This window comes from Pempheris klunzingeri, chromosome 2, assembly GCF_042242105.1.
Source record: "Pempheris klunzingeri isolate RE-2024b chromosome 2, fPemKlu1.hap1, whole genome shotgun sequence".
In the NCBI taxonomy this organism is placed as follows: Eukaryota; Metazoa; Chordata; class Actinopteri; order Acropomatiformes; family Pempheridae; genus Pempheris; species Pempheris klunzingeri.
The window spans coordinates 23,958,634-23,970,967 of NC_092013.1; the positions used below are offsets into that span (position 1 = coordinate 23,958,634).

At 41.0% G+C, this 12,334-nt stretch overlaps 1 protein-coding gene across 1 annotated transcript in view; it reads right to left on the reverse strand.

Moving 5' to 3' along the window:
- The window catches only part of grm7 (glutamate metabotropic receptor 7), a 276,820-nt gene that overhangs the window by 168,282 nt on the left and 96,204 nt on the right, over positions 1–12,334 (reverse strand). The gene's annotated exons all lie outside the window — the stretch shown is intronic.

Genomic DNA, 12,334 nt, shown 5'->3' on the forward strand with positions numbered 1-12,334 from the left:
AAAATGAGATTGTATTGTACAACTGGAAAAGAATGCTATGCTATGAATGCTAACATTCATTCATTCAGTCCTTCAGAAACATTATTATATGTACCATTTCAAGGAATTGATTACATGTCCACTGAAAAAGAAAAAAAACACTGATGTACCTCAGAGGTTTTCAAACTGTGAGGTGCCTCCTGGAACCTGTGTCAAAAATCACACTCCTCGGAGTCATTGTAGTCATGTCTGAACACACAGACATTATCTCTGATGTGGTTGTGAATTTAAGTCTATTAATGCGCTTAGAAATTCCAGAGAAAAAGCACATAACTGCATAACTACCGAACTTGGCTGAGAATCATCACTTTTTTAAGTATTCTTCAGTCTCAAAGTTTTAGTGATAGTCTGTGCATCCATGGGTACACTGCAAACAGGAACTTCTAATAGCTAATTCAGCATACTTTTAATACGTGAAAGGCCCTGTTCTCCAGCATGTAAGCAGGCAAAAATAGAACGGTAACAAAGACCTTTGATGTGTCATCATGCTGCAAATTGTGACCCTTTGGCCATAAAGGTCAGATTGGAGCTACTGTGCAGTAAATGATGAAGAATACTGACTACATTTTTTTTTTTTGGTCCTTGTCCTATTACTGTACCATGCATACCAAACATGACCTTATAATACTTCATGTGGAATGTAATTCAAATCTAGAAAAAGTGAGAGAAGTGTGAATTAGTGAAACCCCTGACCCACAGGGAGCTGTAGGACGGCTTCAACGAAGCATTTAGCTGATGCATTAGGATGCGGCACTGCTCGGGCGGTCCCCGTGGTCTCCAGCAGTTTCATACTTTCACTTTATTTTCTTTATTTGGCGTTCAATTGTCCATTTCGCAGTAACCAAGGCGAGGTGAAACGTTTTCCCAAAAACAATAACATTCTTTATTAAGCTCAGTCTGATCACAAGAGCTCACAAATTCTCCAGAGTAGAAATGCATTTTGGGTAAAGGAGGCAGTATTCAAACTAAACACTACGCTGTGTGTCGGGGTGATGGATAGAGTAATATGTGATGTTATGACTGCTTTGTCAGTGTGGGATATGAACTGATAAATGAGCTTATACTAAGCAAGTATATCTCTGGGTCCAATTGGATTCAGTTAATGAACACTTCGTTTTTAACACTTCATACAATACAAACCAACACTAATCAACTAAAGCTTCAAAAAAAAAATAAATTTCCAAACATGAATACTATCAATGCTTTTTCAGTTTAGTTTGGGGTGAGATTTGGATATCGGCCTTCTGTGACAATACATTCATCATCATCCCCTTTGGTATCTGATACCAATGCACAAGGTAACCTTCTGTGTCAATATTAGAAGCTCAGAGCAACAGTTCTGGCTGAGTGATTCTTATTCCCAGTTCTCCCGGAGGGTCTGTATGAGAAGCAACGCCCCCTGACACTGGCCCTGTCTATTATTACCACAGACACACCCTTGACAGACCTTTGTCGTCATCATGACAATAATAAACACGGGATTAATGTTCTGAAACTGTCACAGCTTGGTTAGGTTAAGGCACCAAAACTACTTGGTAGGGTTTAGGCACTAACGCTGTTTGGTTAAGTTTAGGAAAAGATGATGGTTTGGGTTAAAATAAGTACAAGTGAGTACGTTTCACTTTCGGCTGTCCAACGGCGCCCTCACCTCCATATGCGGACATCGCACCTTTAGTATCTCGATGATGCTAACGGGTGCCTTGTGCATCTATATCATATACCAAATGTGGCGGTATTTGAGGCCCTCTGAATGAGAATTGGCTGGACATTATCGCAGGGGTCAGGGTCATTTCTCAACCCCGGGGAATTTTGTTTAAAAAGTTCAGTTGAAAAACGAAGTCAATAATCATGGTCTCGGATGAATAAGTTTGGTTGATCAAACACATTTGCAAACATCATAGACAACAGAGTGTCAATTACATGAGAGCTGGCGGTCCTCTTTATCATAATGGTTATCTTGACAAACTGTGGAAGTGGATTTATCATGTAATGTAAAGTGTAAGGCGCTTTAATGTATAAGTGTTTGATCCACTCGCAACTCAGTCCTATCAGGAGCCATAGGAAATGCATTTCACTTATTCAGTATGACCAAAAGCGGGGATAACATGTATCCCCACTGGGGATAAAAATAAATGACAATCGGGGGGGTATCAAAAGCAGAGAAGGGAATATCCTCCATCCCCACCGATGATTCGTACCCTCTGTATAAGTACCACAGTGTCTTGACTGCTCCTCCACTGCGATTCAAAGCGTTCACCACAGCTTCTGACCCTGTTTCACTGGAAAGAACGTATGCATTGCAAAATCCAAAATGTTTTTGCCATGGAAAATACTGTATTAGCTTACTTTATCCCAGTTCCAGTCTTTTGACTTCCATTTTAAGCTTCTTAGCTTATCTGTAGGAAGGCATACAGGCTGATTTGAAAGGATGTTGTCTGCTCTTATCTTTCCTCTTTGGCCTCGAGACACAACGGATGCAGAGCGGTTGTGGAGGAGCTTCCCCTTCACTTGGGCTCACAACCGTCCAAAATGAATACATTGTGCGGTACATACACACACAAGACGTTTACCCCTCTGAGATTCAAAAACAGTGCTTTAGAGCAGGGGTGCCCACACTTTTTCAGCTTGCGAGCTACTTTTAAAATGACCAGGTCAAAATGATCTACCTACATTAAAAAATGCTAAACATATATATTTTTATATATATATATATTGAGTATACAATATATGTTAGTGTACACTGCATAACTGCAGCTAATGTAACCCTTGGTGTTACACAAAAAAATTGATGCACATAGGTGACAAACAGTGATGACTTGCACTGAACGGAGTCAAATATCCCTGCCTATCCTGTTCCCCATCCCAGAGTATCCCTTCTTTAGTAGATATAGATTGGAAGGCTAACTAGGTCACTTCGCTCGCTGGAGTTTTGCAGTAGCTAGCGTGTTTGACCGCGTGCATGTCCCTGCCCGCGACCCGTAGCAGAGAAGAGCTCTCAGACTGGCCGTCCTGTACGTCAATCAAGGCGCGAACGCGATTCATTACATACGTTCCTTCATTCTTTCTCTAAACCGCTTAGTCCTAATTAGGGATGACAGATGATGAACTAAAATCTTTTTTTCTTTTTTAATGTCACGCGATCTACCGCACTGCCTTCGCGATCGACTGACGTATCGGGCAGCCCTGCTGTAGAGTCATCAGTGTACGATGATTAATGATTAACTTCCAGCATGGTCACCATGGTGGTCAATTTCGCTGAAATATTGGCACTGTCATTTCAGCAAAATGTAAAATATTAAGCTTTGTAACATAATTCATGAAGAGATAGCATATATCAATCTTTACCTGGAATCACCTGCACATTAAACAGTATTTTAAGCAAGTAGCAGGCTGGTCATTTTATTGTTATAAGCCCTCTCTATGTATGCATGTATGTATGTATGACAGCCTTTTGCAGTATGAGCTTGCTAGTTTGGAACATTAAATATACAATGTATTGACTCATATGGTTATGTGGCTTTTATGTTGTCATGTTTTAACCATGTGTTACTGAACATTATTTCATATTAATTGCCTGCATTGTACACATCCTGCTGTTCATGATGCTTGCTTTTCATCTTGTTTAGCAGCTTCATGTTTTGCTTTGTCCCATCTCTAATTCATGGTTTGATTTATTGTTGTCTGAATTGCTAATCTAACATCTGGCTAAAGGACAGCAGTTGAAAATTAGCCTTTTGGCTAACAACAGCCATCTTTCAGTGATGTTGATCAATGCGCATTGTCCCTGAAAACAAATGAACACGTTTATTCAGAGAAATTCAGTCACTGAAGATGCATTGCTCGGTTCAGTCAGACCAACAGTGGGAATCACATGCTGAAGTCATGCAGGTAGCGTGAAAGCAGACCTGAAATTCAAACTATTCAGACGTCTGAAAGTAAAGTTAGGAGATCTAGCACTCTGCTCCTGAGCTTCTTGGTTCACTGTAGTTCACCAGTAGATAAAAATCAGTCACGAATTGCAGTGGCTGTGCTGGTGAGTCACAGAATGAGTCATTACCTACACTGACTACACCTTCCTCTTAATGACCTGTACTTGTCTGACAGCTTCGTAAGCAGCTTCTGATGATGGCCCTTAAATGAGTGGCACTTTGGTGGAGTATGTGATGGATTTCTGTATTTCCAGATAATAATGATGTTATTCATTATTCTGCTTTATATATGTGGATTTTCTGCAGGGAGTCACTCTGTTGCATCACTGCAGCGCAAAACTCATATGTAAGACTGTGTGTGAACCTTTACAGTCTGGTATAAACACCAACAACACCTGCAACTACAGTAATTGTATGCAATGCATATGGCAGCGGCTTAGAAAACAAATATATTAAAATGCACAACACAAATCTGATTAAACATCAAAATCTGCTACTAACATTAAAACTGCTGTGAAATGGTCATTATAGTTTAGTCTCTTCTGTAGTGTTAGCACGTAGACAAGAACCCACTGAAACTTGTTGGAAGATGTGATGCAACATCTCCCGCTAGAAAGAAATAGATTTTCACAAATAGGGAATAAAAGTGATTTATTTAATTTGTCATCCTTGTATAAACTATTTCAACGATGCAAGCTCATATAAAATATGAAAATCCAACATTGATGGAAATCTCTCTTTTTTTGTGTATGCTTGGTTTGTTGTGTTTTTTTTTTTTGTTTTTCTTTTATTAATTTATTAATTTATTTATTTTTTACTTAAGTAGATTAAAGTACTCCATAATTCAAATGTATTTAGGTATTTAGGTCTCATTTGTGTGGCTGGTATCATATTTATCAATTATACTGTCTGGAAAGTCATGCTGAACTGAACAGCACAGTAATCACTGCAAACTGTCACTGGATCTAATACAACAAAGTCTTTAAAAGTATTCAAAATGAGACAACAATTACTTTGATTACTCAGATGAATTTTATTAAGAATAACAAGAGTAAAAGAAATGAAGGAACTACCAGTTGAGATCTTTATTCTAATTTTTATTGTGCTAACCTAACCCACCACCTCAACTGAACACTCAAATAAGAACAACAAAACTTTCATCTTTCATCCCTTTTCATCCTCTTTTCTCTTCCAAAGTTCTTGATGCGGTATTGAGCTCACGTGTATCAAAAGCAGTGGACCACAACCTCCGCGAATTCTGGAATGATGACGAAACTTCACTTGATGACTTCACCTTGAAATACTAATGGTGCTTTGACTCGATACTGCTGCTGTTAAGCTGTTCTCCTTCAAACAATAGCTTTGACATTACTCAGCATTTAACCTGGAATTTGCTTATGTGGTAAAACAAAAGAGAGAAGCATGAAAAGGGGATCCGTCGGTGTTGGTCGGATGGAGGAAAAATAGCTGTTTGGTGATTATGACAGAAGCTGTGTGGAAGAACAAACAAAGACGGGATGGATTTGTTTTACAGAATAGAACAGTTAGGGGAGAGTTGACGAGTTGTTTTGATGAATGACAGCCTCTCTGTGCTGAGATAAGCTGAGAAAACATTAGTACAGCATGTGCAGCGATGAATGATATTACCGAACACAAATGCCACATGTTTCCCCTAGTTGACTGATCTCTCCCTGAATCGGTTCAGACTGGCTATCATTCCCAGAGTAACACACCATGGTCTGATGAAGAAAACTGAAACCACCTCTTCTTTTCATTTAAGTGTCGTCCTTTCCATCCCCACCCACCCACTCACAGTCCCCACCCTGCAGCTTCCACTGTGGTGATAAGTATGCATCACCACTCTGCATTTATGGGAGCAAAAGAGGCCAATAAACAGTTGATGTATGCCATCTGGGATTCCCAGGTAATCAAATAGGCAAATTATGTGCTGCATTAACTGGTGTGTTGCTTCTAATATCTCTCCAGCTTAATGAATTTATAAATAAACACACTGAGGGGATGGCTGTTTACACAGAAGATGGAGGAGGATGAAGAGGCAAACAGCTGCAGAGCCAAGAAACACGACCTAAGGAGCCTGAACAGCATACTACTAATGTCCATGTAGACAGATCTGGGTTGTAGGTGGATGTAAACAAGCCGGCGTCACTGTAGTGATACATCACTTTCCTTGCTGACAGTCTACTTTTACAGAATCGTGTGTTCTGGGTTTTTATTTAACTGAATTGAACTAATTCAGACTCAGTGTGAGTACGGTATCATTACCATTAAGTCCATCAGAAATAAACATCCTTAAAACGTAGTTAGCAGAAGCGAATGTAGCCCGTCTGTGAGGGCCAAGAAAAAAAGACTTGTTTCACTTTGTGTTCAGTGTACTGTAGCATTCAGAGGTCTGTACCTATGTTGGATTAAAGGCAGGATATCTTGTGTAACTAGTCTTTAACTTGTCTTTCCCAGACCTATGGTGCTTTTCCATTCCACAGTTTTAGCTCTACTCGCCTCGACTCGTCTCTCCTCGACTCGGTTTGGGTCGTTTTCCATTACAATTGCGTTCCACCTCAAAGTGGGTGGGGTCGTCATAGCAAGGCGGCCCAAAACTACAGTGGCGTAATTCGTATGCGGCACAAACAAATACAACTGAGGACATGGAGTGTTTGGTTTGCGTGTATCCGTTTACCTCGTTCACAGAAATTTGGTTCTTGTGAACGAGTTGCTCTCATGACTCATCCAGTGATGTCACTCCCTGTCCAATCAGTGGCCTGCAGGCTGTTGACGTCACATTTTCGGCTCGACTCAGCTCGCTTGGAACCCCGGCCGAGTAGGTACTAAAAAAGTACCTGGTAACAGGTACTATCACCTAGTGGAAAACCTTAAAGACCGAGTCGAGTAGGAGCTAGTGGAAAAGTGCCATTACTCTTTCCAAGAATATATATTTTCTCCAATTTCAAATAAACATCCATAAATCTGCTTAGAAATCATAGACAAAATCCTCCCCAGTAACTGCAGAACTCCCCTGAGAAGTTTTCTTCAATATCGCTCATTAAAATCCAACATTGACAGAAATCATGTTTATTAGTTGATTCATTTACTTTTTACTGAAGTATATTAAAGTACTCCATAACTCAGATGTATTTAGGTACACTGTAGCATACCAAACCTTGAGGAAACAGAGTTCTGTGTAGATGGGGAAATGGGTCCTTAGGTGTACTGCAAATAGCTGATTCAGCAAATTTTTAATGCCGAAAAATTGACAAAATGTTAACAAATAATAAGTTGTAGCCAACAGCTATTTCACACAATCAACACATATACATTTTGGCATTATTGAGAAAGTCTCATGAATCTAGTTCTTATATTCCTGGGACACTGAGTCTCTTTCATATACAGATAGTTGCCTTGTGTTGAAATCATGTGGACATGTGGACAAAAAACTCAAACAGCTATGAACTGTGACAGCGTTGGGTGTGTGATATTGCAGCGTGAATGATTTTGAAACCTAACTATGAAAACAGTTTAATTTCAAAGCAAACAGTAGCTGCAGGTAGTGTTTTTTTTTATGCCTCATGTGGTTTGTTACCAGCACTCTTCACTCAAACACTCCACATGGCAAATAGCTGGGAGACATTCTTCCCTCCCGCTATGTGCTGCCAATACTGAGCTCAAATGGTATTAAAGGCGCCCAGTTACCCAGTCAGCATTCTCAACCTTTGAAAGAATGGAAAACAAATACCTCACAGCATTTTTCCTGAAGATTCCTGCTGATCCAGAGATAACAAGGGCAGGTTCCAGAGGGTCTTTGAAATGTAGTCAGGCCTTTGAAAGGATGCACCATCCCAGAGTTAATGTGGTGCTACACTGAAATCATGCAGTACCGACATTGAATACCCAAAGGTAAAAATTAGCCCACTCGCAAGCCCGCAGGACCAACATGACTAATCTCAATTTCACCAGTTTATTCTGGCCATGCTCGCAAACACGCTAATGCTTCGGCCTAGCGACCTTAATCAGACCATGGAGGGAAAAGGAAGTTATGTCTTTATATACAGGTGATCACGTGGCATCACATGGTGATGAACTTCCCATGGTTCCATATAGAACTATACTTAATACGACAATGACTGAAAACAGGTGAAAAGGTAAATCCCATCAAATGTAGCACCTCTGAGGTTACAAATTCTGTGACATACATACATAATCCCCCTGCTAACTCCAGTGAACAGCTTAAGGTGGATGTTTGGTTAGAATTCACGGCTCCTGCTGAAACAAGCTTTATTTATGTACTCATTATTTTTAATTAAAGCTGTGGGCAAGATCAAGTTGTACTTACATCCACAAGACGGTTCAAAATGCAGTTCCAGCCTGAGAAGGGCTGGTATCAACTATACGCTCTGTACTTTACCAGCTTGTTTTTTTTTGTTTTTTTTTGTCTCAAACCAGATATGTGAAAATCCAAAAATGAAATCTTCAAGGCTTCACATAAAAGTTGAGAAAATTATGTGAATAACTTCCAGTTACCTTGTTAACCTGTCAATATTTCCAGCATTGGAGAAAAAAGACATTTTAAGGAGAGTTTTCAGGGCTGAAGTGAGAAACATGCAGACTGTGGTTTGAGCTTCAGTTAGTTTAGCCTCTGATTTTGATGATAGGCTGATTTTTCTAAAGTTGCCACACGTATTTACCCAAAATATCATTCAGCATTCACACCACGAAGACCATGCAAAGCAAACCCTTCTTGCGTCAGTAGGCCCTCTTAATATCAACCCCAGATTAAACTATAGGGCTGAAACAGGTTGAAATATAAACAATGTAAATATCAATTATCAGAAATACTAACAATATGTCTGTTTGTATAAAATATGTCCATTTGTGTGCATATGTCTACAAATTGCTTGGTGAGGGTGTGCCGTCTAACTACTAACAAGACATTCAGTAAGTATAGGTACTTGAGTAAATATATGGCAACAACCACTGAGGCTTATGGGTGCTGAAGTATTTCGACCTGCCTGTCAAAACAATGCAAAAATCTGCGTGTGATCACAATGAGTGTACCATGGGATTGCGCAGACTGGATAACGTTGCAGGCTCTGCCGCAGCGGGGATCCAGAATGTTTATTCGAATCTACTGAACGACTGCAGGAGAAGTTTGTCAGAGAAACCTGAGAAAACTTTAGATAAGACAGAAACTCCTTCCCTGCTAATCGGTCTCGTACCACCTGACTAATCACTGTGGATGTGTCGTCACTGCATTACTGTCTGTGTGTGTGTGTGTGTGTGGGGGGGGGGGTGTGTGTGTGTGCTCCTATCTTATACGCCCTGCTGGAAATGAAGGCCGTCTAATTATATTACCGGTGTGTGTATGAATTTACAAGTGGATGTGTGTCTGCCGACTGATAGAAGGAACCTCCAGGAATCAATACATGGTGGATTACTTGCAAATCTGCAGATAACCTAGAAAGACCTGACCACATCTCTCTCTCCCTCTCTCTCCCTCTCTCTCTCTCTCTCTCACACACACACACACACACAAACACACACGTACAGAGCTCAGATATTATCAGCTGAATACTCAACTAAGAAGGCATAGTTCTCTTGGACTGAGCGTCAGAAATACGAGCAATTACAACATCTACACAGCGACCGCACTCTCTTAATGATTCAGTCCTCCTGCATTTTGTCGTTTCTCTCTGAATCTCAGCCCCTTCCTTACGGCCTGACGGTGGCCTGCACTACTGGACGCTGCATCATTGTACAGTGTTTGCATTATAACACACTGCCTAGAAGGGTAGTACAATGACTGAATCTTTGATCTACTGCTTTGAGTGGCCCCATTGCACTGTGTGTGTGTGTGTGTGTGTGTGTGTGTGTGTGTGTGTGTGTGGTACTGCTTTCCTCACCCCTCGTTTTTTCAGCAGCGGTGGAAGTACATTTACTGTGCTATAGTAAAGTGCTCCACTTTAACAATTATTTCTGCTACTTTATATTTCCTCTCCACTACAACCCAGATGCAAATATTGTACTTTTCACTCCACTCCATGTAAAGCTTAAGTAGGCGATTTATTATTGGTGTGATTGGGGAAAAAAAATCCATAATCTATCAGCATGTTGTGATTTAAGCGGTCTGAAGGAAAACCAGACAAAAAGGAAAACTGCTGCATCTCCTCTTGGCTCTGTTTTCAGGCTTTAGAAAATCTAGCCCATGATGGAAGACTTAAGCCAATCACAGGCCCTCTCGGAGCGTTCCTATTGGCTGTTCTAATGCAGGTGCACATGCAATGTCCACTTCAGATGAAGGCGAAAGCCTGATTCAACGGTGGAAAATGTCCTGCAGAAAAAGTTGGTATTCCAACTATCTACGCTTCAAAGCAACACAACCAACCAAAGGAAGACGGGACTCATCACACAGAGAGTCTAGAAGGGAGGCTGGCACTGAACACAAGCTGCTAACGTCATTGTCCTGTAGTATGTAAATGTGTTGCTGTTTGTTAGCTTGTGTCACAGATGTATTATAATACCTCTTATAGGACACCGTTATGTTATGTATGTAGATTTAACATAGTTCAGTCTCTTGCTAACCATAATATTAGCCCAAGGCTGTTGCTAATTCATGTTCATGTTCATATAAAGTTACATCATTAAGGATCACAATCATGACTGGGATGATTGAAGCTTAATTGTACCATCTTGCAGTTTTTTGTAAGGCTGTGCCCATAGATTTACCACAAAAGCTGGCTAATAGTTTGGCCTTCTGCTAACCACAGCCAAAGGCTGGGGCTTATTCCAGTTCATGTTCATCTGGCTACCGCTAGTAAACATTTGAGCCTTGAATCACAGAATATCATCTCAAAGCGCTTCACATGTTCATGTGTTTGCAAAGAGAACGGGACGGCACGTCTCATATAACTGCTGCATTGGGATTACAGTCACGGTCAGGATGATTTACCTGCACGTATGAGGCGCATGCACATGCCTGTGCTCATCTGGTGGGGGGGTGGGGAGGGGTGGCAGGGCAGAGACAGGAGAAAGGAGAGCTGCATTTTTTTTTTTGCGTTTTTAGATTTCTGCTTTGAACAGCTCTAATTGATAGTAGTTATTTTTCAGCAAGTGGCAACCTTTGGGTCTGGAAAATGAGGCTAATGCGAACTGCATTAAACAGCATTTCTTAAGGATGGCTACAAAGCAGGCAAATCCCCATTGCCCCCCATGATAAAATGGCCAACTTTACAGCAAAAGCAAACCTGTTACCACAAAATGGTTTGGGTCTCTATAGCTAATCGTTCCATTCCTGAGAACTGCAAGGGGGGGGGGGGGGGGATTTTTTATAAAACTCACATATTATATTAAAGCTTTAAAGTTGAGCCTAATTAAAGGCATGTCCACTTTGAGTGACAGGTAGGTGCTGTCACGAATGGCTGGTGGGTAGTTGCCTGCCGTTTTCTAGGCTTTACGTAGCGACTCATTCAGATCCAAGACCGTCGGGGAAAAGGAGCTAGATATAATGTTATTGAAAAAAGGTTATATTGAAACTCATTCCCATGTATGCTGCTGAAAGTAATCACAGTCTCAGTCCCTCTCCGCTGCGCATTGTGCAGGTAGCTGTAGAACTGCGGGGCGGGCGGGGGGCCGAGCGGCGGCTCCCCTCCTCGTTCGACTGTTTTAATCTGTTCATTTTCTGATGCAGCTTCAGTGGTACTTTACTGGTGCTGTAGACGACAAGTTAAGCCTTAGATCACATTAGACTCAATGTATATATACGACCATGGTGCTAAGAAGCTATAGCCTCCTGCTCTGCTGGTAGTTCACGCTGTAACGTTACCTAGCCTCGCCGAGCAGTTTAGTCTTTTTCACAGCAGTTAATCTCTCTCAATAACCATCATCGTGATGGCTTGTGTTGACTGCTTTCCTGTCGGGAAGCTGCTGTGGAGTCCGTCCCCGACCAGCTGTGTGGGAAGGCTCAAAAAAGGCGAGCTCCCAGTCTCCAGTCACTTTCATGCCATTCAGATATTCCGTTGAGGGGTTTTTCTACTGAACCTTGGTCAGCTACGTTGTAAAATGCTTTAATTTCTGCTTTATTTTTTATAGAACTTTCCATAAAATTGAGAACAGTAAACAGATAAATCCCACATTTTATAGACCACTGTCGTCTCTAACCACGAGAGAGCGGCACACAAGCTTCAGCATGAGCTGCAGCAGCACAGAGTAGCATATACCCTAGTATCTTAGTCTTTTTTTGGATTAGCCGGGAGTAGGTGGAGTCAGGTACAGCAATGGCAATGATCTTCACTTTGGCTTTTCAGAAACCCGTGGTGTTATTTTTAAAGATATTTTAGAATTAAAAAATATTTTTACAT